At 38.8% G+C, this 27,275-nt stretch overlaps 1 pseudogene; it reads left to right on the top strand.

Moving 5' to 3' along the window:
- LOC149193824 (uncharacterized) overlaps positions 1 to 27,275 on the top strand; it is a 98,043-nt pseudogene that overhangs the window by 60,745 nt on the left and 10,023 nt on the right.

Consider the following 27,275-nt stretch of genomic DNA (forward strand, 5'->3'; position numbering starts at 1 on the left):
TACAATTGCGATATGTTGTGGACCTGATTAGTTTATCAAAACAATTTTATTGAAATATTGCCTCCACTGCATCCAAGGTCAGAGCAAGTAAGATCGATGTGTGATATCACAATATCGACATTGTTGACATATCAAAACTTTGGCATGTTCACAACTTAAAAAATCTTTGATATTCATGTGGTTGCCATATGAGGGAGTAAAATGATGATTTGGCATGTGGGACCTCTCGACATCTATGATAATATGGTTTCTGTTCAATGAGACTATGTTATATTTGGTCAATTATTAACAGAGACCCCTTCAATATATTTTTTATGTTCCACCTCATTCACAAGTTGACCTGTCCTTTGATGAACATATATTTTCATTTATTGGCAAAACTCATATAAATTCATTTAAAATGCCTCATTTCCATGATTGATCTCTATCATCCGATATAGAGAGTAAGATACAGTTCACAACTCGTGAACTTGAAAGAACAGAGGAAAGGAAACTTAAGGCAGAGAAGGAGAAGTGAATTTTGATTGGGTTAAAATTGATGAAACAAAATCTCTCAGACCTGTGATGAATTAATCTATAGAAGAAGTGCAGACCCTCGACCTGAAGGACAATCTTGTGGAGGGTCGTTTAGTAGATTGGTTCAGTTCTATATCTCAATGTCATATTTGTGAAAATATTAATTCTCAGATCTGTATGACCTTGGACCAACGAAGTAAGGTTACATCTGTCATCATTTGAAGGGAGTTGAATATGACACCAGCATTGAAGTGTTTTGTGAGTTTTCCTTGGAAGTAAGCATATCACAAACTCCTGAAGCAGTCACCCCGATATTGTGAACGAAGGCTCGAAACAGAGGTATACACCTCAGACTATCTATTGAAGGCTCAGACTAAGTGGAACAAACATCTGTGGAAGGCTCGGAGCTACAACAAATTTGTGAAGGCCCAGATCTTTTGTAGCTCGATAGACTTGCAATCTCAGACTTGTAACTTCGTCTTCAGAGACTGTTGATACATTTCAGAGTTGTGAAGGCAAGCTACATTCTTAGACCTGTGGACAATGATTCTTTGGTGTCTCAATTCATTACGTAATGCAATTTGAAAATACTTGAAGTGGAAAAATCCTGTTGTTGGAGAGAGACCTTGAAGAATATGTACATTATGTTGCGTTGAAGCCCTCATGGAGTAACCTTGGAGATTATGTTTGGGTACCATGAAGAGTTGTGGAGACACCTTCATGTGAAGACAAGGCTGTCAGTGATGAAGTGATTTGGAGGAGGCTTTGTTGAAGATAGACAGGGCTCGTTGCAAAAAATATTGGGAGCCATAGAGAATCATCAAACTTATCTTGACAAATTGAAATTAAGGGTTGGAGCCATAGAGGTTGGAGACCTAGAGGATAGGAGTCCTCAAGAGACCAGGTTGGAGTGTGTACCAAAGATATGGTTGGAACCCTAGAGGATGAGAGTCATAAAGAGACTAGGTTGGAGTCTATACTAGAGAAAGGGTTGGATCCCTAGAGGTTGGTACCTCAAAGTTAACAAAGTTGGAACCTTGGAAAGTCCAAGTCAGTGCTTGGAAAAATACAGGTTGGAGCCTGGGAGATTTAAGATTGGTGTCTTCATCTTGGGTTGGAGCCCTACACATTATTGTATTGTATTTATTTTAAACGAGCTTGGAGTCCTCGTCATTGATTAATCAAATTCTTATTCTATCATTGCTCATTTTGTGTTCTAATTATAAGTGATATTAACTGGTAAAAATAGCAATTGAAAAGATATACTGATTCACCCCCCTCTCAGTATTTCCAACAATTTTGCATAGGTAAACTTGGGGGATTTGAACCTGGAACCTCTTGTAACATAATACTTCACTTTCACAACCATTGTTAATTGATTTTTCCTTAGGGACCTGATAGGGCGTGCACTTTTAATATTAAGATTATAAAATATAAAATTCATTTGGGTTTGGTCTATCCTTCTTCAATATTATCTAGATATACTTCATCCCCAAATGTCACATCCATGTAAGATAAAAAGAGTGATGAGAGTATTAAATAGGATTTTTTTTTAATTATCCTAAAATCGAAGGTCTACTAATTACACTTGCCTGCAATCGTTTGTAATCCTATGGTTGAATTGCATTTAACAGAAGATCCATTACATCAACTTGAGTAGGTATAGTAGGAAAAGTGGTTCTTGAATTGACATGGATAAGGAGCATGTGAGGAAACAAAATTGGAGAAAATTTTGAAGAGTTAAATACTTGGCAGGACACCAAAGCCAAAAGAGCAGTGGGGTTGAGATTTACAATAGTTTGAGCCAATGTTGGAGATGACTAATTGGGGAACCAAATGGCTTATGAGTAGTTTGCACTAGTGTTCTAAGTTTAATCCATGAGCATTTTAGTGGTGACCAACTTGTCTAGAAGTTGTAACTTTGTTGAACTACTATTATTATTTTGAGTGGGTTTTATCATCCTTAGGTTCCAAGTATAAAATGGTTTTGTTCTATTATGATTTAGTTAACTTTTTCTGTTGTTATGTGTATGTTCTATAACCCATAGATTTGAAATGTAAATTAGGTTTACAAATATTATAAATGTAATAAATTAAATTAAAGAGACAAGATGATATATGTGAGATATACCCTTGTCTTATAATAATGAGGGACATGTTGGCAACATTGATCCATTTTGAGGAACCTCTTTGGGCTTAGCTTTTTCCATTCACACAATACTACATGAAGACTTGCGAATTCTCAAGTGTGGGGGAGAGATTGGACCTTCATTTTGAAGCCTTTACCACTCTAAGCAGTGGCAGTTTTTCCCTTTATACTCACTCACATAGCCTATTATCATTCCCCTTTTGTCACAATTTCTTGCATTGTGGTCATCACATGCATTTTAGCCGACATTGTTTTTTAATTTAAAAAATATTTAATTTTTGTTTTCAAAGGGACATCTGTCAACTAGATACACATCTTCCTCATATTGGAATATAGAATGTGCATCTCCTTGCAATAATATCTTTTTTCACTTTTAGTTACTTTATATTTTAAAAGTTGATATAAAATTATGTTATTTCACATTAATAGGAAATATTTTATTTATGGCTCAAAGTGAGAATGAAATATTTATACTACCTCTTGTGAGTTGTGGTGTGAACAATAAAACACAATGAGAGTGACATTATTGATATTTATAATGTTTTTAATAGAATCTAGCCAAATAGGCATATTAATTTTATTTTATTTTAAAAGAAACATGTGTCAACTTGATAATGAAAATGGAAAAATTTACACATCTCCTTCATAGTAAGTTATAAAATGTATCTTTAAATAAAACAATAAAGAAAAAAAAAAATATTTTATGAAAAAATAATATTACTTTTTTAAATTAATAATTTTTATAAATTTTTAAAACACAAATATTATTTAAACAAAATTTCTAAAATAATTATTAACCACAATTACAATATTAATAATAACTAATCTATAAATAATACTTGTATTTATATCTTTCTTGGTAAACCTAACTTTTATTTTTAAACCTAACTTTTTCATGAAATAATACTAATTCTTCTTTAAATTTTAAATAAAATTTATATGATTAAAAATAAATAGAAAATCCTAATTGGTTTACCGTGAGTGAGATTGTGGAAGCCTTAATTAAGTGAAAACATTTCCATTAAAGTAAAGCTTGCTGCCAACAACGAGCAACGTTGGATGTAGTCATCTCGTTTTAAAAAAACATATATCCCTCACTTTTCACTCCACCGCCCGTAACAAATGTGATAAGAAATATAATTTGTATAAAACTTTTGATAACGACATCCATGGCCTTGCATAATTCCGGTCTTTACATAAAATTACAGTGCGTTGGTCGTTGTAGCAGGAACCTTGAATTGAATTGTATGCTAAAAGTTTATCACGTTGCTTCTTCCGTGGTAAATCCCATAAATATTCGAGAATTTAAAAAAATAATATTTGAACATTTTAAATGTAATCCACACATTGATCCCAAAGGAAACCCAGTGAAATTGCTGAAGCAATTGACCTGCATTGATACTATGGAGAATTATGGGCACCAAACAACTTAAGTTGTAACAATACTCTGTGTTTCTTACTAGAAATTTGATGAATATAATTTGATGAATATAAGTGGAATTTGAAAAGTTAAAAATTTACTCATGTAAATTTTACTTTACATATAATCTATGTTTAAGGAGAAAATTCGTTACTTAATATAGATTCGTTACTTAATCTAAATAATTATCGATTCACCATAATTATAAAATAAATAAATAAAATAAATAAATTATTGCAAACTAATAGTGATATTGTAGATCGTGGGGTTATCAAAATCATTTACAAAATATATGTTACAGTAATGGAAGCATCTAGTGAAGATCTACGAGCCATATGCATTCTACCAAGGAAAATGAATTATGTGCAATGGAGATGAAATAAAATCAGGCAGCATACATTAATAATTTTTTTAATATATTTGTGGAGATTAAATATCTCCAATTCTGAAAACCTGTTTCAAGAGCTCTTTGGAGATGAACGAGATAATTTCGGATTTGAAGTTAGAATATAGAGTGGAAAAATTACATCAGAAATATTCATATTCCAGGACTTTGTAAATATGCCTTCAAAGGGTGAATATGTATCAGTGGATCACAATGGTTGTAATGGCAATGAAGACATCAATTTTCGCTTCACTAGGTTCACTATGTCTAGGAGAGTGTTGGGGGTTGTTGAAGCATAAAGTTGTCCAGAGATATATGGAGGTCCTGCCAATGTGAAGGTTGAACAAATTTCCATGAGCAATGGCCTCATTAATGCTGTGTTTACATCGCAGGGAGGCAGTTACACGTTTACAAATATTACTTCAGGTAAATATATGTTGGTTTCTTCCCATCATGAATACATAAATTTAGTTAATCCTCCAGCGGTATACAAATATCAGGTCATATCAAATCCCACTACATTTTTTTTCAAAAAGGAAAGGTCGTGATATTTTTCTCACTCTTTGCCTTCGTTTGATATGCAGAATAAGTTTGGAGAAAGCATCCTTTGCGTAAAGTTTAGTGACCAAATATCTGTCAAGCACACACCTGATAATTTCAATCAGGTATAACAGCCTAATGTTTTCAACCTAAAATATTACATTGTGAAGACATTAGGAAATAAAATGTACAAAGTGTTAACATGCGCTTTTGTTTGTTTGTTTTTGCGTCATGAAAAGGGCTTGGAGAGCCTATCGAAACTAAAGTCCTCGCCCCTAAATATTCCCAACATTGACTCTACCCACGTAAATATTTCAGATTTATTCCTTAAGGATGAGTGTCCAGATGACACAGTAGCCCTCCGCGAAATCAAACGTGAAGAAATGGAAAGAGCGGGCTATGTGAGCCAATTGTTAAACAGAGGAAGAAGATACAACATCATACCTAATGTCCATTATAGCCAAAATGGCACTATGCATGAGTTACAACAATTGAGGTTTATAGAGTATATTTTCTATAATATTCTCTTTCAAATACATGATTCTCATGTTCCCTTAACAATTGTGCAAAGAGGCTCTCCAGAGATAGAGTTGGGCTTTGGAAATTTAGTAGTAGATGACATCTTTTTTGTCCCTGGTTATGATATGGATGGCTTGGTTGTTTCTCAGGGTAACCATGTTTTAGGTGTTCATGTATACCTTTATTCAGATGATTTCCATGAGGTGAAGTGCCCTCAAGGTTCTGGAGTAGATCCTTGGCAAATGGGAAATTTTCTTTTAATTTTAATCCATGTGGAAAATATAGGTTATTGCCATTCTGCCAAGGTGAGAATACAATATTTGATGTTTCACCTCCATCTATAGAGGTTCTGGTTGAACACGGTCATGTTAATATATCTCAGCCATTTCGCATCACAGGTTTCTCGGTTGGAGGACTTGTCGTGACTTCTGAAGGTGTCGATGTTGAAGGTGTTAAGATATTAGTTGATGGACGAGAAAGAGCTACAACAAATGTCCAGGGATATTATAGACTTGATCAGGTAACATCAACACGCTACACAATCAAGCCTGAGAAGGATCACCTCGATTTTAGCAGTTGTAGAGTTTCATGGTTCTGCCAAACATGGCTTCAATCCCAGATATAGAAGCAACACGTTATAATATTTGTGGTTGCCTAAAATTATTGAAAGATGGCTATTCTGGCAGGTGTCAGGTTGGATTGACACATGGGCCAAAGAATTTTAAGCCTCAAGTAAAGAGGATTGATGATCTGGGAAACTTCTGCTTAGAGGTTCAACTAGGGGAATATCAAATATCCCCACTTACCACAACAACAGAACATGATTCTAGTCTTCAATTTTCACGATCACATATTGATGTGACAGTAAGTGGACCAATGCTTGGCATTGAATTTATAAAGGCCCTTGTTGATATCCATGGATTGGTGATATGCAAGGAAGGATGTGACTCCTCAGTTTCTATATCACTTACTTCTCTAGCTGTTGAACTCTGGGTTCAGAGAAGTTGAACTCTTTAAGTTTAACAAATGAGAGCAATGACTTCATATTTGAGAAAGTCTTACTGGGTGCATGATGCCTTTAGGTAAAACATTAACCTTATTCTAATTTGTTAGACTGGGATGATGATTAGTGTTGGGAGAGAAAGGTTATTGATGTCAATGTTGGTTTTTCTGATCATTCAGAGATAGTGTTTATACAAAAAGGCTATTGGTTGCGTATTATGTCTACTCATCATGTGGCTTTTTACATCATATAGCCAAACAAAGAACCCATAAATTTTTTGATTGAGAAAGGATGGTAGCAAATCTTCTTAGAAGCTATTGGTGTGCACATGCTTCATTTCTTGAACTCATGCATTTTCTTTGGAATGCCTTCGTTAGAATTCAATGTATTGATCCACAAGCCTATATATTTGACTCATGAAAAATATCTACTCATTGGTGAAATACATGTTGATTCAAGTTCTTATCCCGAAGCAAATTAGTTTTCTCGAAGCATTATTGTAGACATATGGAAAAATGAGGGTGCATTTATAGTGTTGAGAATGCAACAAGATGATGGAGCTTAGTGGAAAGAAGTCGCCTTCACTAAGTGGGCCCACAGGCTATTTTTGGCGCAAAGTCTATTTTTAGACTATGTCTATTTTATACATATGGATCATGGTCTATGAGTTGCAGGAAGCTATTTGTGGATGATTGGTCATGTTGGTAAAAATAGATGGACTTCTATTTTTAGACATATGGGCGGTTTCTATTTTTAGACTGCCAGGCTAAAAATAGAACAGTTGAATATTATTAGCTCATAATAATATTTGGACTATAAACATTAACTTATCCTCTTGGAGCACTTCAGTTTGAGCTACAGATGTGGCACATGCAGTTGTCAGAAGGAAATACGCTTTTCTTATGAGTCAGTTGAGCTATTGCATGATGGACTTCAGTTAGAACTCATGTGGTTGAGTTTGGTGGAGTTGATTGAGGAGTTGATGGAGTTGTGTTCAGTTTGACTTGGTTGAACTAGTTGTATTTAGTTTAACTGCAAATACACTAGTGATGAGTGATGTGAATTAATTGTTAAATTAATCCACTAATTATTAACTCATAAAGCAACTAAAGAATACATCAGTTAACTCAGTGCATGGACAATTCAGTGGAGACAGGTGTTAGAGGTTGAGATTGCTATCAGTTGTGACTATAGTTGTGCATGAGATTTGCACAATCAATGGATTGAGTATTGCCAATGAGGATTGCATGGTTCAGCCAAGGAAATACGAGTTTGGATCAACCATACTCATCTATTCTCATGCAAGATTGCGCAGTAGAGGCAGGCAAGCAGCAGAGGAGATTTGAACCTGTGATTGATTCAGATCTGAGCTAGTTTTGTGTGTAAAAGGTGGAGATAGTACTGAGTACTTGTGAGGAGTATTGTACTATGTATTGTTACATGTTCTCAATCATTATAATATATAGATAGTGTGGGGTTTTCAGCTGTATGCTTTCCCTGGGTTACATACTGTGTTAATGTGCGCATGCGATTGATGTTTCATTGTTTTTAATTCCGAAAAATTGATGATCAACGTAGAGGAGGTTATGTATTATACATGTATTCCACAATAGTGTATAATCAGGATAATCTCTGTGAATAAGTGTCATATTATTCAAAATTTCTACATGGTATCAGAGTTGTTGATCATCAGATCTATTATTCAGAAAGTGTTTACATTTTATTTCTTCAGGCAGAGTCTGTAATCGGGCCAGGTAGCCTCTGGATTCATCCTTCCTTTGGAAGGTGAGATATTCGGTAAAAGCCCATACAGTCAATCTCTGTACGAGAAATACTTTGTTCTCACGAATTTTAGATCAGAAGCGGTTGAGTTTTGAGCTAGCGGAATTTGAATTTGCAACAGTGTTTTCTTGGTGTCAAAGTTGAAATGTCTTTCAACGGATTGCGATTGGAGTATGCTCTTGAGGGCAGCTCGAATTATATTGCATGGAAAGACAGGATGAAGGCGGTGTTAGATGATAATGGGCTGAAGGAGTTCATAGAGGCTGAGGTCCCAAAGCCTACTGATACTGCTCAAGTTGATTCTTGGCAAAAGAAGACAGCAAAGTGTCGAAGGATTCTATTGGAGGGCATGAAGGATCACATTGTGTCCAGCCTGCATGGAAGGGCTTCTCCATACTTGATGTGGAAAGCGTTGAAAAATCTATTCCAAAGCAAGAGCGACCAGAGGAAGTTGGCGCTCAAGGATAAACTCAGAAACATTAAGTGTGAGAAAGGAGACAATATGCCTAAGTATCTCACGAAGTTCACTCAATGCCGGGATGAGCTGGAAAGTGTGGGGGTAACTATCGATGATGAGGACTTGGTGAGCTTGGCTCTCCTTGGTCTTCCAAAGAGTTGGCATTCCTATCAGGACTCTGTCAATGGTCGGGAGAAATTGCCAGGATGGGAGAGACTTTGGTTAGATCTTATGCAGGAGGAGATCAGGCGGAATACCAGGGACGGATCTTCATCAAAGGCAACTGATGAAGAAAATTGCACTTTGGCTGCCAAAGCAAAGAAGGGGAAGAACAAGAAAGCTTCTCATTCCGATGCGAAAGGCAAGAAGCAAGACATGTCCGAGGTGAAGTGCTTTCACTGTCACCAGCACGGACATTATGCCACAAATTGTCCGCAGAAGAACAAAAATAAGAAAGCTGCTAGATCTGCAGCAGGAGAGGCCTTAGCCTCGCAGTTTGAGCTTGATTTTTCATTGATCGCATGCTTGGTATCAAGTGTGATGGGATCGGTATGGTTCTTGGATAGTGGTGCGTCTTTTCACATGACAGGAAATTGAGATTCGTTTTCTAACCTGGAGGAGAAAGATCTTGGAGTGCACATCGAGATGGGCGATGATGGTAGATACAGTGTTATGAAACCAGCTCAAGAAAAGATAGAAAAGATAAATCCATGCCTTAGAATTCAGCCTCTTCGAGGGGGCAACCTCCTTTACATTACATAAATGAACAATTCTTGGATGATACAAATGACAAAACCTCCTTTCTATATATAGGAGTCTAAGGAGTCACAATATAATCCAGCCGACCTAACAATAATAATATAAAGCCACAAAAATAACAATAGAGGGATTCTATGGGGCACAGAAATAACAATATGGGGGTAATAGGGGCACAACAATATAAATAGGGGGTATAACTACAATAGTAATAGGGTAATCACTAGTATTATAGGGACCCAACATGCCCCTCTCCTTCAAAAAAGTGTTGTCCTCAACGCTTGAGTAGTTCTGGATACTTCTGCATAAAATTCTCATCCTCCCATGTGGAATCTTCAGCGGATAAGTTCTTCCACTTGATAAGATACTCTGAAATTGATCGATTTCGTAGCTGTCGAGTTCTTGTTTCTGTGACTGCTTCCGGTTCCAATATAATTTTTCCTTCCTCGTCAAGTTCTGGCAATATTGTTTGAATTGGGAGCTTGTCACCTATAACCTTCTTTAAACATGAAACATGGAAAACTGGGTGCAATCGAGAAGCTGCAGGAAGCTCCAATTTGTATGCCATAGTACCAATCTTTTGCAACACCTTGTACGGACCATAATACTTTGGTGATAATTTATTATCCTTCTTAGCTTGCTTTAGGGACATTTGCTTATATGGTTGTAGCCGTAGGAATACCCAATCACCTACATCAAAACTTCTTTCACTGCGATGTTGATCTGCCTGTTGTTTCATTCTATTTTGTGCCAACACGAGGTTATCCTTTAAGAGTTGGAGGACTTGTTGTTGATGTTCGATGTGATGTTCCACTGCCTGAACCTTAGAATTTTCTCTTAAATATGATGTGATGGATGGTGGTTGATACCCATAAAGTGCCATAAATGGGGTCATTTTTGTTGCTGTATGGAAGGAAGTGTTATACCACCATTCAGCCAGAGGCAACCATTTGACCCATTGTGTCTGTTTATCAGATACAAAGCAACGAAGATATCCTTCCAAACATTTGTTTACTATCTCAGTTTGCCCATCAGATTGAGGATGATAAGATGAGCTATGAGCTAACTGAGTACCAAGACAAGAAAATAATTCTGTCCAAAAATTTCCAGTGAAAATGGGATCTCTGTCACTTACAATAATCTTTGGGTTTCCATGTAGCTTTTGAACTGTTTCCATAAATGCAGTAGAAACTGTACTGGCTTTAAATGGATGTGATAATGCACAAAAGTGTGCATACTTGGTAAGTCTGTCAACTACCACCATGATGACACTCTTTCCCTCAGACTTGGGTAAACCTGTGATAAAATCCATTGAAACCTCCTCCCAACGTTGGCTTGGAATGGATAAAGGTTGTAATAGACCTGGTGTCTTAATTGTTTCAACTTTATTTTGCTGGCAAACCAAACATTCCGCCACAAACTTTTGAATATCTGATTTAAGGCCATCCCAAAAAAATTCCTTCTTAACCCTGTGGTAAGTTTTTAAAAATCCTGAGTGCCCTCCTAAGGGAGAAGTGTGCAATTCCATAAGAATCTTTTGTTTTAGCTGGGAATTCTTACAGAGGTATAAGCGATCTTTGTACCATAACGAATCATTTTTCCAGCTAAATGTATCAGAAGTACTGGAATCTTGTTGTAGCTTTCGAATAAGTGCCCACACTTCTTCGTCATTCTTCCATTCCTCCCTTGCTTCGTTTATCCAATCTGGTTGGATAATAGAAATGGCACACAACAATGCTTCCACATCCTCATCCTTTCTTGAGAGTGCATCTGCCACCACATTTTGCTTCCCTTTTTTGTAGATGATTTCAAAGTCATAACCCAACATCTTTGTGACCCACTTTTGTTGCTCTTCAGAGGATAATCTTTGTTCTAAAAAGTATTTAAGGCTATCATGATCCGTTTTTACCTTGAAGTGTCTTCCCATTAGGTAGGGTCGCCATTTCTTAAGTGCATGGAGTATTGCCAACATTTCCTTCTCATAAATAGCTTTGCTTAAAAACTTTCCCTTGATTGGACGACTTTCAAAAGCAATGGGTCTTTCATCTTGCATTAGAACAGCACCAATTCCATTTCCTGAAGCATCACATTCCACAATAAAGGTTTTTGTGAAGTCCGGTGTAGCTAAGACCGGTGCTTGGCACATTGCCTCTTTAAGATGTTCAAAGGCCTTTGTTGCTTCCGAAGTCCATGAAAATGAATCTTTCTTCAATAATGTTGTTAGAGGTGCTGCTATTCTCCCATAATTCTTAACAAACTTGCGATAATACCCTGTCAACCCAAGAAATCCTCGCAGATGCTTTATGGATGTGGGGATTTTCCATTCCTTAATGGCTTTAATTTTGCTAGGGTCTACCTTAACTCCTTCATGAGATACAATATGACCCAAATATTCCACCTCCTGGACTCCAAAGAAACATTTGGATCTTTTTGCATATAATTGTTTCTCCTCCAATAGTTGTAGCACCCTGTCAACATGTTCAACATGATCCTTCCAAGACTTGCTGTAGATTAGTATATCATCAAAAAATACTAACACAAATTTTCTAAGGAATGGTTTGAAAATTGAATTCATCAAACCTTGAAATGTTGAAGGTGCATTGGTAAGGCCAAAAGGCATGACCAAAAATTCATAATGACCCTCATGAGTTCTAAATGTTGTTTTCGGAATGTCTTCAATCTTCATTCTGATTTGATGATATCCCGAACGAAGATCCAACTTGGTGAAGTAAATTGATCCATGCAATTCATCCAGTAATTCATCAATAACAGGAATGGGGAACTTATCTTTAATAGTGAGCTTGTTGAGCTCCCTATAATCTGGACACATGCGCCATGATCCATCCTTCTTGTGCACCAATACTACTGGAGCTGAGAAAGAACTTTGACTCGGTTGAATTATACCAGCCTCTAGCATTTCTGCAACCATACGTTCAATTTCACTTTTTTGGACATATGGATATCTGTACGGCCTGATGTTTGGAGGAACACTTCCTGGAATCAGATGAATAGCATGATCATGATCACGCATAGGTGGGAGACCTTTGGGAGTCTCAAATACCTTGGAATGATTGTCCAGGACTTTTTGGAGATCTGGAGAAATAGATGATTCCAATGTGGAAACATCTAGCGAACATAATTGTGCAATTACACCTCTTTGCTCCTTTTTTAGAAGCTTTGTCATGCCATTAGAGCTGATTATCTTTCCTGGTTTCCCTGCAATACCCCTTAATTCAACTTCCTTTCCTTCCACAGAAAATTTCATGAAAAGTTCTTGAAAATTAAAAGCTATTGTACCCAAGGATTGTAGCCATTGGACTCCTAGTACAACATCAGCACCTCCCATTGGAATGGAAAGCATTGGGCTAGTCAATACATATTCTCCCATGGATAGCTTGATATTATGGCACTTTCCAGAACAATTTATTGTTCCTCCATTTGCAATCATCACTTGACACTCTGGTGCTGGATATAGGAAGCAATTCAATTCTTTTGCTACCCTACAATGAATAAAATTGTGGGTGCTTCCTGAATCAATCAACACTATTACCTTTTTCTTCTTGATTTGTCCTTCTATCTTGATGGTTTGAGGAGTGGTAATTCCCGCCAATGCATTACAAGATATGGTCGGATTTATTTGTTCTTCATCTAGGCTTTGTTCCTGGAATATATCCTCTTCTTTTGACCTTTCTTGCTCCTTTTCTTCTTCCTCTTCACAATCTATGTAGAATAATTTCTTCTCAGCACACTTATGACCTTTTGTGTATTTGCTATCACAATTGTAACAAAGCCCTTTTGCTCTTTTTTCTTCCAATTGTTGTGGTGTCAACCTTGTAGGTTGTGGAAGACTATGGGCAACAACACTTCCGTCTTTATAGTTGTGAATGGTATGCTTCCTAGTTGCCATAATTTTGCTTTCCATTTTTCTTGCTAACCTGAATGCCTTCTCTAATGAATCAGGTTCCCAAAGGCGCACATCATGTTGGATATTATCCTTTAAAGACCCTATGAACACATCAATCCTATGCTCCTCTGGAATATCTTTTACCCTTATGTTCAATTTTTGGAACTCCTCAATGTGCTCCATTATTGAACCCTTTTGTTTGAGACTTATCAATTGGCTAAAAAAAGTGTTGCTTTTTGTATCCTCATAATGTGCTATCAATTCTTCCGTAAAAATTGCCCAAGTGATAAATTGTTTACGAGAACAAAGCCATTGATACCATACAAACTGATTTGGTTCCAAATATAAAGTTGCCATACGTACCTTTTGTGTGTTTTGCACATTATTGAGATCGAAGAATTGCTCCATCTGTAATATCCATGTGGCGGGATCCTTGCCATCAAACTTCCTCATATCGATTTTTGGAACATGGTGAGTCTTCGATCCAACATTAGAGTCTATGGAATCATGATTAACATTTCTTTTGTTCTCATCATGAGTTTCCTTTACTACCTTTTCACCATTAGTGACCCTTTCTTGTAGCAACTTCTTCAATTCATCCATCTTAGCTTCCATGCCCTTTATCTTAGATTCCACGCCATTTACCTTAGATTCCACGCCACTTATCTTAGCTTCTGTTAGCTTTTGTGAGTGTGACATTTGTTGCACTTGTTCTTGTAATTTTGATATATCATGTAGCATTTCTTCCTCTTCTTCATGAGTCATGCTAGAGCTTTCAGGTTCCTTACTAGGTGTTTGCATTTTCTTTCCTCGGGGCATCAGTTACCGATAATAATGTTTTACTATGCCCTTTGAATTCCGTTAAACCAAGCTTACACAAAAATTAAAAAAAAAACTACACACCTTTTTTCACTTTATAGAAGCCTGAAAACCACCTGCTGCAATTCGTCTCTTTCTTCTTTAATGAGAAACTTCTTTTACAATGTACCGGTGCAGTCCTTTACCAGTACGCAGGCTGCAACCTGCAGAGGGCTACAACCCTCTCTCGTTTTCCAACTACTTCTGGAAGGGAGCTACAACCCCCTCATCTCTTGTACTAGCTGATCCATTTACTAGTACGTAGGTGCTGACCCTACAACCTTCAGGGACCACGTTTCATCAATTTTCAGACTGGATCCAAGAGTACAAAACAAACATTACTGCAATACAATCATCAACTTAAACTTGCATCATAATTCATTAAATAACCCAATACTGAATCACTGAAACCCTGTCATCAAGAACACAGAACCAAAACCAGAGCCCAGAACTCTGCAACAACCACCAGAATCAGCAGCAACCTGAAATATCAAATCTTATTATGCATACGCTACTTCACTGTACCAAAACCGCGTGTATACGCGCTTTCACCAAGGGCAACCCGCGTGTAGATCTAGAAATAGATTCTTATGCCTTCGCTGTTAGATCCGACCCTTGCCAAACGTCCCGAACAGATAACCAGCTATACCAGATCCTCTCACTGCGTCAGACACACAATGCATGCTTCAACTTGCCTAATGATCTTCTCCTTATATAGCCTTAGGCCTTGTTCAATACCAAGAGCCAAAACCATAGTAACCCAATACCATCAACCTCAAAACTAGGGATTGACACGCCCGTCGAGACACCATGGTCCGAAACCATAGGCACAACTTCCAAGGACTAACCGCCACGGACCAAAGGTACTTTTCCACATACACGTGCTTTTACTGAATCCAACCTGCGTGTACACGCGACTTGGGCTTAACGAACCTGCGTGTATGAACTTTCTTGGCATGCTGTACTAAGATCTGTCCTCTGATTAAGTTGCCATCACCTGTACCAACCTCTGAGCACCTGTACCAGCCTCTGAGTGAGTTGCCATCAAGGACAACACTTGAATCATAATGCCAACAATCTCCCCCTTTGGACTTGATGTCAACCACCACACCAAGTCACTCTCCCCCTTTGACATCAAGGGCAAAGGGCGTACCAAGATATTCTCTTCTTCGGTATACCTTCTACTGTCCATACTCTCCCTGAGTACATGCTGAAGTTTCTGATTTGGCTCCCCCTTTGTATACGCCAAAGTGTACCAATCTATCCATGCTCCCCCTGAGCAGATGCAGGTTCTAAGACCAGCCATTCAGATCTGTACCATAAGCATCAACCTGCAATACTATTCCTTTGATCAAACAACAAGATGTATCATTTAATTTCATCAGCAATCCATAATGCCAACAATGAATTATTTGAAGTATATGCTCCCCCTGAGTGTGAGCCAACCATGACTGAACCATTTCCTGAGTCTGTTCTGCTGCCCTTTATGCTCCCCCTGAGCCTGAGCCAACCATGACTGAACCTGGGTCTGTTCTGCTGCCCTTTCTCCATACACGCGACTTTGCAGCCTGTAACTCGCGTATATACGCGACTTGTCTTCATTATATCAGCGTATGCAGGATGGAATACTGAATTTCATCACTTTCAAATTCCCCCGTGTCTGTTATGTCAGCTGTCTGAGTTATGCCGCACCTTTCTGTCTCTGTCTCCTTCAATTCCTGCAACTGTGATGATGTATGGTCCTCTTGTCTTGAATTTTGAAATCTGCTCCTGCATTCCCTTGCTTTATGCCCATAGTTGTTGCATGTATAACACCTTACATTTTTCATGTTCCTTCTAACACAATCAATTGCTTTGTGTCCATATGCATTGCAGGCAAAGCAATATCCTCTGAAATACCTGGGATGCGATGATCTTTCTTGCACCATTCTACTTCTACATCTGGCTGCAACATGTCCAAGATTATGACATACATAACATTCAACATTATTCAGTGGAGGAAATAATCATCTATCACGTCCATGGTTAGGAGTAAAGAATCTTCCTTGAGGAATTTCTTTCCTTGGTTGTTCCTTGTTGGGTATTTTAGATTTCTCATTAGAGTTTCTTGCCTCACCTTGTGAACTAGATTCACCTTCAACATATTCATGAAAACCAAGACCAGTCTTGATAGCAGGAGACCTTTGACTATTAAGAATATCATCCAAGACTTTAGTACTATCTTGAAATCGTAAAATCTTATCCTTTTCTTCTATTTTACCTTTCAAGATATTTACCTCAACTTGATGTTGTTCTTCCTTTTTCAGATATTGATTCCTTAGGTCTTCTTCAGCTTTTCTTCCTTCTTCCACTTGTCGCTTTAGTTTGATCACTTCATGTTCTTCAAGAGCTTCTTTGTTCTGTTCTCTTGATTTTTTAAGATCTTCTTTTAGAGAGAGGATCTTTGATTCAAGCCTTTGAATAGTCATGCTTTGATCCTTTACTACATCCTGCAGTTGCTCCCTTACCCTGGTTACTATCTCCAATTGTTCATTTAATTTGGCAACTTCTTCAGTTTCTGCATTCTTCTCTTCATGTGCCATGAGACTTTTAATATCTTCGCTATTATTGGATGAAGCATTCTTCTTCTTATGTGCCATGAGACTTCTAATATCTTCACTATCATTGAATGAACTTTTAATATGGGTATAATAGCTTCTACCATCTTCTTCAGATATCTTTCCTTTGTTATGAGGACATCTAACAGCATAGTGACCAACTCTACCACATAGAAAACATTTGAAAGGTAGCTTACCTTTGAACCGTCCACTTCCCCGTTCAAGATTCTTGACAAAATTTACCTCATCTTCTTCCTCTGACACTTCGAATGCGGCCTCTGGTGGTACCTCTTGTCGCATTTCAAAAGCAATTAAGATCCCGTGAAGCTGTGACATGGTGATTTTCTGCACATTCTCCTTTTCTTCTATGGCAGATACTTTAGAATCAAATTTAGTAGACAAAGATCTCAAAACCTTTTCAACTAAGACAACTTCCTCAAATTCTTCACCCAGATCCCTCATACAATTCACAATCTCATCCATACGCAGGAAATAATTAGCTACGCTTTCATTACTACGCATCTTAAGAGTTTCATACCGGATTCTGAGAGTTTGAAGCTTTGCTCTTTTTACCTGATCATCTCCTTCGTAGCTTGTAACGATTTTGTCCCATATTTCCTTGGCTGATTTGAAATGCATGATCTTCATAAATTCTGATTGAGTCAAACTACTCAATAGGACAGTAACAGCTTTGGCATTGAGCTCATATTGCTTTTTCTCTGCTGGATCTGTAGGAGTTGCTGATGGGAATTTGTATCCTCCTTCTACGATTCCCCAAACTTCTGCTCCAAGAGATTGTAGATATGCAGTGGTTCTTATCTTCCAGTGAGTAAAATTGTTCCCGTCAAAGACTGGTGGCCTGATGTGTGCCTCTCTTTCTGGATTAGCCATTCTGATGGATCTTTTCCTTCAAGCGATCAAGCTTCCTCTGAAGGACTTGCTCTGATACCAATTGTTGGAAATAATACTGAGAGGGGGGGTGAATCAGTATTATCAGATCAGTAAAAACTTTCCAATTTCATGCTCAGAAACATATACGCGACTTTAATTAAGTGAACCCGCGTGTACACGCGACTGTGTCTAATGAAACTAGCGTATACCCAGAGATCTTATAATTCAGTTAGCTTAATCTTCAGTAAATGCATCAGAACATTATTAAGCATATTAACAGTAAACAGGTGCAGTATAACAGAACAGAACATCACACAAGAGCCACACACATGAACACCATGATATAAGGTGGAAACCCAATGTGGGTGAAAACCGCAATTCGTCTCTTTCTTCTTTAATGAGAAACTTCTTTTACAATGTACTGGTGCAGTCCTTTACCAGTACGCAGGCTACAACCCTCTCTCGTTTTCCAACTACTTCTAGAAGGGAGCTACAACCCCCTCAGCTCTTGTACTAGCTGATCCATTTACTAGTACGTAGGTGCTGACCCTACAACCTTTAGGGACCACATTTCATCAATTTTCAGACTGGATCCAAGAGTACAAAACAAACATTACTGCAATACAATCATCAACTTAAACTTGCATCATAATTCATTAAATAACCCAATACTGAATCACTGAAACCCTGTCATCAAGAACACAGAACCAAAACCAGAGCCCAGAACTCTGCAACAACCACCAGAATCAGCGGCAACCTGAAATATCAAATCTTAGTATGCATACGCTACTTCACTGTACCAAAACCGCGTGTATACGCGCTTTCACCAAGGGCAACCTGCGTGTAGATCTAGAAATAGATTCTTATGCCTTCGTTGTTAGATCCGACCCTTGCCAAACGTCCCGAACAGATAACCAGCTATACCAGATCCTCTCACTGCTTCAGACACACAATGCATGCTTCAACTTGCCTAATGATCTTCTCCTTATATAGCCTTAGGCCTTGTTCAATACCAAGAGCCAAAACCATAGTAACCCAATACCATCAACCTCAAAACTAGGGATTGACACGCCCGTCGAGACACCATGGTCCGAAACCATAGGCACAACTTCCAAGGACTAACCGCCACGGACCAAAGGTACTTTTCCACATACACGCGCTTTTACTGAATCCAACCTGCGTGTACACGCGACTTGGGCTTAACGAACCTGCGTGTATGAACTTTCTTGGCATGCTGTACTAAGATCTGTCCTCTGATTAAGTTGCCATCACCTGTACCAACCTCTGAGCACCTGTACCAGCCTCTGAGTGAGTTGCCATCAAGGACAACACTTGAATCATAATGCCAACAATCTACCCCTTTGGACTTGATGGCAACCACCACACCAAGTCACTCTCCCCCTTTGACATCAAGGGCAAAGGGCGTACCAAGATATTCTCTTCTTCGGTATACCTTCTATTGTCCATACTCTCCCTAAGTACATGCTGAAGTTTCTGATTTGGCTCCCCCTTTGTATATGCCAAAGTGTACCAATCTATCCATGCTCCCCCTGAGCAGATGCAGGTTCTAAGACCAGCCATTCAGATCTGTACCATAAGCATCAACCTGCAATACTATTCCTTTGATCAAACAACAAGATGTATCATTTAGTTTCATCAGCAATCCATAATGCCAACAATGAATTATTTGAAGTATATGCTCCCCCTGAGTGTGAGCCAACCATGACTGAACCATTTCCTGAGTCTGTTCTGCTGCCCTTTATGCTCCCCCTGAGCCTGAGCCAACCATGACTGAACCTGGGTCTGTTCTGCTGCCCTTTCTCCATATACGCGACTTTGCAGCCTGTAACTCGCGTATATACGCGACTTGTCTTCATTATATCAGCGTATGCAGGATGGAATACTGAATTTCATCACTTTCAGATTCCCCTGTGTCTGTTATGTCAGCTGACTGAGTTATGCCGCACCTTTCTGTCTCTGTCTCCTTCAATTCCTGCAACTGTGATGATGTATGGTCCTCTTGTCTTGAATTTTGAAATCTGCTCCTGCATTCCCTTGCTTTATGCCCATAGTTGTTGCATGTATAACACCTTACATTTTTCATGTTCCTTCTAACACAATCAATTGCTTTGTGTCCATATGCATTGCAGGCAAAGCAATATCCTCTGAAATACCTGGGATGCGATGATCTTTCTTGCACCATTCTACTTCTACATCTGGCTGCAACATGTCCAAGATTATGACATACATAACATTCAACATTATTCAGTGGAGGAAATAATCGTCTATCACGTCCATGGTTAGGAGTAAAGAATCTTCCTTGAGGAATTTCTTTCCTTGGTTGTTCCTTGTTGGGCATTTCAGATTTCTCATTAGAGTTTCTTGCCTCACCTTGTGAACTAGATTCACCTTCAACATATTCATGAAAACCAAGACCAGTCTTGATAGCAGGAGACCTTTGACTATTAAGAATATCATCCAAGACTTTAGTACTATCTTGAAATCGTAAAAGCTTATCCTTTTCTTCTATTTTACCTTTCAAGATATTTACCTCAACTTGATGTTGTTCTTCCTTTTTCAGATATTGATTCCTTAGGTCTTCTTCAGCTTTTCTTCCTTCTTCCACTTGTCGCTTTAGTTTGATCACTTCATGTTCTTCAAGAGCTTCTTTGTTCTGTTCTCTTGATTTTTTAAGATCTTCTTTTAGAGAGAGGATCTTTGATTCAAGCCTTTGAATAGTTATGCTTTGATCCTTTACTACATCCTGCAGTTGCTCCCTTACCCTGGTTACTATCTCCAATTGTTCATTTAATTTGGCAACTTCTTCAGTTTCTGCATTCTTCTCTTCATGTGCCATGAGACTTTTAATATCTTCGCTATTATTGGATGAAGCATTCTTCTTCTTATGTGCCATGAGACTTCTAATATCTTCACTATCATTGAATGAACTTTTAATATGGGTATAATAGCTTCTACCATCTTCTTCAGATATCTTTCCTTTGTTATGAGGACATCTAGCAGCATAGTGACCAACTCTACCACATAGAAAACATTTGAAAGGTAGCTTACCTTTGAACCGTCCACTTCCCCGTTCAAGATTCTTGACAAAATTTACCTCATCTTCTTCCTCTGACACTTCGAATGCGGCCTCTGGTGGTACCTCTTGTCGCATTTCAAAAGCAGTTAAGATCCCGTGAAGCTGTGACATGGTGATTTTCTGCACATTCTCCTTTTCTTCTATGGCAGATACTTTAGAATCAAATTTAGTAGACAAAGATCTCAAAACCTTTTCAACTAAGACAACTTCCTCAAATTCTTCACCCAGATCCCTCATACAATTCACAATCTCATCCATACGCAGGAAATAATTAGCTACGCTTTCATTACTACGCATCTTAAGAGTTTCATACCGGATTCTGAGAGTTTGAAGCTTTGCTCTTTTTACCTGATCATCTCCTTCGTAGCTTGTAACGATTTTGTCCCATATTTCCTTGGCTGATTTGAAATGCATGATCTTCATAAATTCTGATTGAGTCAAACTACTCAATAGGACAGTAACAGCTTTGGCATTGAGCTCATATTGCTTTTTCTCTGCTGGATCTGTTGGAGTTGCTGATGGGAATTTGTATCCTCCTTCTACGATTCCCCAAACTTCTGCTCCAAGAGATTGTAGATATGCAGTGGTTCTTATCTTCCAGTGAGTAAAATTGTTCCCGTCAAAGACTGGTGGCCTGATGTGTGCCTCTCTTTCTAGATTAGCCATTCTGATGGATCTTTTCCTTCAAGCGATCAAGCTTCCTCTGAAGGACTAGCTCTGATACCAATTGTTGGAAATAATACTGAGAGGGGGGGTGAATCAGTATTATCAGATCAGTAAAAACTTTCCAATTTCATGCTCAGAAACATATACGCGACTTTAATTAAGTGAACCCGCCTGTACACGCGACTGTGTCTAATGAAACTAGCGTATACCTAGAGATCTTATAATTCAGTTACCTTAATCTTCAGTAAATGCATCAGAACATTATTAAGCATATTAACAGTAAACAGGTGCAGTATAACAGAACAGAACATCACACAAGAGCCACACACATGAACACCATGATATAAGGTGGAAACCCAATGTGGGTGAAAACCACCTGCTGCAATTCGTCTCTTTCTTCTTTAATGAGAAACTTCTTTTACAATGTACTGGTGCAGTCCTTTACCAGTACGCAGGCTATAACCTGCAGAGGGCTACAACCCTCTCTCGTTTTCCAACTACTTCTGGAAGGGAGCTACAACCCCCTCAGCTCTTGTACTAGCTGATCCATTTACTAGTACGTAGGTGCTGACCCTACAACCTTCAGGGACCACGTTTCATCAATTTTCAGACTGGATCCAAGAGTACAAAACAAAGATTACTGCAATACAATCATCAACTTAAACTTGCATCATAATTCATTAAATAACCCAATACTGAATCACTGAAACCCTGTCATCAAGAACACAGAACCAAAACCAGAGCCCAGAACTCTACAACAACCACCAGAATCAGCAGCAACCTGAAATATCAAATCTTATTATGCATACGCTACTTCACTGTACCAAAACCGCGTGTATACGCGCTTTCACCAAGGGCAACCCGCATGTAGATCTAGAAATAGATTCTTATGCCTTCGCTGTTAGATCCGACCCTTGCCAAACGTCCCGAACAGATAACCAGCTATACCAGATCCTCTCACTGCGTCAGACACACAATGCATGCTTCAACTTGCCTAATGATCTTCTCCTTATATAGCCTTAGGCCTTGTTCAATACCAAGAGCCAAAACCATAGTAACCCAATACCATCAACCTCAAAACTAGGGATTGACACGCCCGTCGAGACACCATGGTCCGAAACCATAGGCACAACTTCCAAGGACTAACCGCCACGGACCAAAGGTACTTTTCCACATACACGCTCTTTTACTGAATCCAACCTGCGTGTACACGCGACTTGGGCTTAACGAACCTGCGTGTATGAACTTTCTTGGCATGCTGTACTAAGATCTGTCCTCTGATTAAGTTGCCATCACCTGTACCACCTGTACCAACCTCTGAGCACCTGTACCAGCCTCTGAGTGAGTTGCCATCAAGGACAACACTTGAATCATAATGCCAACAATCTCCCCCTTTGGACTTGATGGCAACCACCACACCAAGTCACTCTCCCCCTTTGACATCAAGGGCAAAGGGCGTACCAAGATATTCTCTTCTTCGGTATACCTTCTATTGTCCATACTCTCCCTGAGTACATGCTGAAGTTTCTAATTTGGCTCCCCCTTTGTATACGCCAAAGTGTACCAATCTATCCATGCTCCCCCTGAGCAGATGCAGGTTCTAAGACCAGCCATTCAGATCTGTACCATAAGCATCAACCTGCAATACTATTCCTTTGATCAAACAACAAGATGTATCATTTAATTTCATCAGCAATCCATAATGCCAACAATGAATTATTTGAAGTATATGCTCCCCCTGAGTGTGAGCCAACCATGACTGAACCATTTCCTGAGTCTGTTCTGCTGCCCTTTATGCTCCCCCTGAGCCTGAGCCAACCATGACTGAACCTGGGTCTGTTCTGCTGCCCTTTCTCCATATACGCGACTTTGCAGCCTGTAACTCGCGTATATATGCGACTTGTCTTCATTATATCAGCGTATGCAGGATGGAATACTGAATTTCATCACTTTCAGATTCCCCCGTGTCTGTTATGTCAGCTGTCTGAGTTATGCCGCACCTTTCTGTCTCTGTCTCCTTCAATTCCTGCAACTGTGATGATGTATGGTCCTCTTGTCTTGAATTTTGAAATCTGCTCCTGCATTCCCTTGCTTTATGCCCATAGTTGTTGCATGTATAACACCTTACATTTTTCATGTTCCTTCTAAAACAATCAATTGCTTTGTGTCCATATGCATTGCAAGCAAATCAATATCCTCTGAAATACCTGGGATGCGATGATCTTTCTTGCACCATTCTACTTCTACATCTAGCTGCAACATGTCCAAGATTATGACATACATAACATTCAACATTATTCAGTGGAGGAAATAATCGTCTATCACGTCCATGGTTAGGAGTAAAGAATCTTCCTTGAGGAATTTCTTTCCTTGGTTGTTCCTTGTTGGGTATTTCAGATTTCTCATTAGAGTTTCTTGCCTCACCTTGTGAACTAGATTCACCTTCAACATATTCATGAAAACCAAGACCAGTCTTGATAGCAGGAGACCTTTGACTATTAAGAATATCATCCAAGACTTTAGTACTATCTTGAAATCGTAAAAGCTTATCCTTTTCTTCTATTTTACCTTTCAAGATATTTATCTCAACTTGATGTTGTTCTTCCTTTTTCAGATATTGATTCCTTAGGTCTTCTTCAGCTTTTCTTCCTTCTTCCACTTGTCGCTTTAGTTTGATCACTTCATGTTCTTCAAGAGCTTCTCTGTTCTGTTCTCTTGATTTTTTAAGATCTTCTTTTAGAGAGAGGATCTTTGATTCAAGCCTTTGAATAGTCATGCTTTGATCCTTTACTACATCCTGCAGTTGCTCCCTTACCCTGGTTACTATCTCCAATTGTTCATTTAATTTGGCAACTTCTTCAGTTTCTGCATTCTTCTCTTCATGTGCCATGAGACTTTTAATATCTTCGCTATTATTGGATGAAGCATTCTTCTTCTTATGTGCCATGAGACTTCTAATATCTTCACTATCATTGAATGAACTTTTAATATGGGTATAATAGCTTCTACCATCTTCTTCAGATATCTTTCCTTTGTTATGAGGACATCTAACAGCATAGTGACCAACTCTACCACATAGAAAACATTTGAAAGGTAGCTTACCTTTGAACCGCCCACTTCCCCGTTCAAGATTCTTGACAAAATTTACCTCATCTTCTTCCTCTGACACTTCGAATGCGGCCTCTGGTGGTACCTCTTGTCGCATTTCAAAAGCAGTTAAGATCCCGTGAAGCTGTGACGTGGTGATTTTCTGCACATTCTCCTTTTCTTCTATGGCAGATACTTTAGAATCAAATTTAGTAGACAAAGATCTCAAAACCTTTTCAACTAAGACAACTTCCTCAAATTCTTCACCCAGATCCCTCATACAATTCACAATCTCATCCATATGCAGGAAATAATTAGCTATGCTTTCATTACTACGCATCTTAAGAGTTTCATACCGGATTCTGAGAGTTTGAAGCTTTGCTCTTTTTACCTGATCATCTCCTTCGTAGCTTGTAACGATTTTGTCCCATATTTCCTTGGCTGATTTGAAATGCATGATCTTCATAAATTCTGATTGAGTAAAACTACTCAATAGGACAGTAACAGCTTTGGCATTGAGCTCATATTGCTTTTTTCTCTGCTGGATCTGTAGGAGTTGCTGATGGGAATTTGTATCCTCCTTCTACGATTCCCCAAACTTCTGCTCCAAGAGATTGTAGATATGCAGTGGTTCTTATCTTCCAGTGAGTAAAATTGTTCCCGTCAAAGACTGGTGGCCTGATGTGTGCCTCTCTTTCTGGATTAGCCATTCTGATGGATCTTTTCCTTCAAGCGATCAAGCTTCCTCTGAAGGACTAGCTCTGATACCAATTGTTGGAAATAATACTGAGAGGGGGGGTGAATCAGTATTATCAGATCAGTAAAAACTTTCCAATTTCATGCTCAGAAACATATACGTGACTTTAATTAAGTGAACCCGCGTGTACACGCGACTGTGTCTAATGAAACTAGCGTATACCCAGAGATCTTATAATTCAGTTACCTTAATCTTCAGTAAATGCATCAGAACATTATTAAGCATATTAACAGTAAACAGGTGCAGTATAACAGAACAGAACATCACACAAGAGCCACACACATGAACACCATGATATAAGGTGGAAACCCAATGTGGGTGAAGACCACCTGCTGCAATTCGTCTCTTTCTTCTTTAATGAGAAACTTCTTTTACAATGTACTGGTGCAGTCCTTTACCAGTACGCAGGCTACAACCTGCAGAGGGCTACGACCCTCTCTCGTTTTCCAACTACTTCTGGAAGGGAGCTACAACCCCCTCAGCTCTTGTACTAGCTGATCCATTTACTAGTACGTAGGTGCTGACCCTACAACCTTCAGGGACCACGTTTCATCAATTTTCAGACTGGATCCAAGAGTACAAAACAAACATTACTGCAATACAATCATCAACTTAAACTTGCATCATAATTCATTAAATAACCCAATACTGAATCACTGAAACCCTGTCATCAAGAACACAGAACCAAAACCAGAGCCCAGAACTCTGCAACAACCACCAGAATCAGCAGCAACCTGAAATATCAAATCTTATTATGCATACGCTACTTCACTGTACCAAAACCGCGTGTATACGCGCTTTCACCAAGGGCAACCCGTGTGTAGATCTAGAAATAGATTCTTATGCCTTCGTTGTTAGATCCGACCCTTGCCAAACGTCCCGAACAGATAACCAGCTATACCAGATCCTCTCACTGCTTCAGACACACAATGCATGCTTCAACTTGCCTAATGATCTTCTCCTTATATAGCCTTAGGCCTTGTTCAATACCACGAGCCAAAACCATAGTAACCCAATACCATCAACCTCAAAACTAGGGATTGACACGCCCGTCGAGACACCATGGTCCGAAACCATAGGCACAACTTCCAAGGACTAACCACCACGGACCAAAGGTACTTTTCCATATACACGCGCTTTTACTGAATCCAACCTGCATGTACACGCGACTTGGGCTTAACGAACCTGCGTGTATGAACTTTCTTGGCATGTTGTACTAAGATCTGTCCTCTGATTAAGTTGCCATCACCTGTACCACCTGTACCAACCTCTGAGCACCTGTACCAGCCTCTGAGTGAGTTGCCATCAAGGACAACACTTGAATCATAACGCCAACAGTGTGGACCTTTCTCAGTAGCTTTGTGATGCAGGACCAACCTGCAATACCCAGAATCTTTTTCTGTCCTGCACATCAACATGCATCTCAGCATAAAAATTTTAATACCATGCAAATTCACCCCCTACCATTATCATTGCGGAAACTATCTTCAACATATGTTTCAGCTCTATAACCCAGTAATCAACCTTTTCATTCATTTAAACACATACTTTAGTTGGCACAATGCGCCCATCATCTCAGAATACAATAAAACAAAATGCGCCTTAAACTGGCAAATTAATACCCCTCTCTATTTCAGAACGCTGCATCGATTTTCATCACTTCTGCAAAGGCAATTCTTAGTCGGAGGATTCCGCCTCTGCAATTGATCATTCTTTTCAATATTACAATAGATCTACCTACAGTAAATACAGATATGCTTACCATGAATATCTATGCAAACTCGAGTGCGCCCTCTCCAACGCTCTCACACCTCCATCTCAACTTTCGGTCTGCCCATTTCATATGTACACAGAGTTTGATTAAAGTCAATATCAATTCATTCGACACATC

This window comes from Pinus tabuliformis, chromosome 2_2, assembly GCF_031772625.1.
Source record: "Pinus tabuliformis cultivar Carrire ecotype Pingquan chromosome 2_2, CPIR1, whole genome shotgun sequence".
NCBI lineage: Eukaryota > Viridiplantae > Streptophyta > Pinopsida > Pinales > Pinaceae > Pinus > Pinus tabuliformis.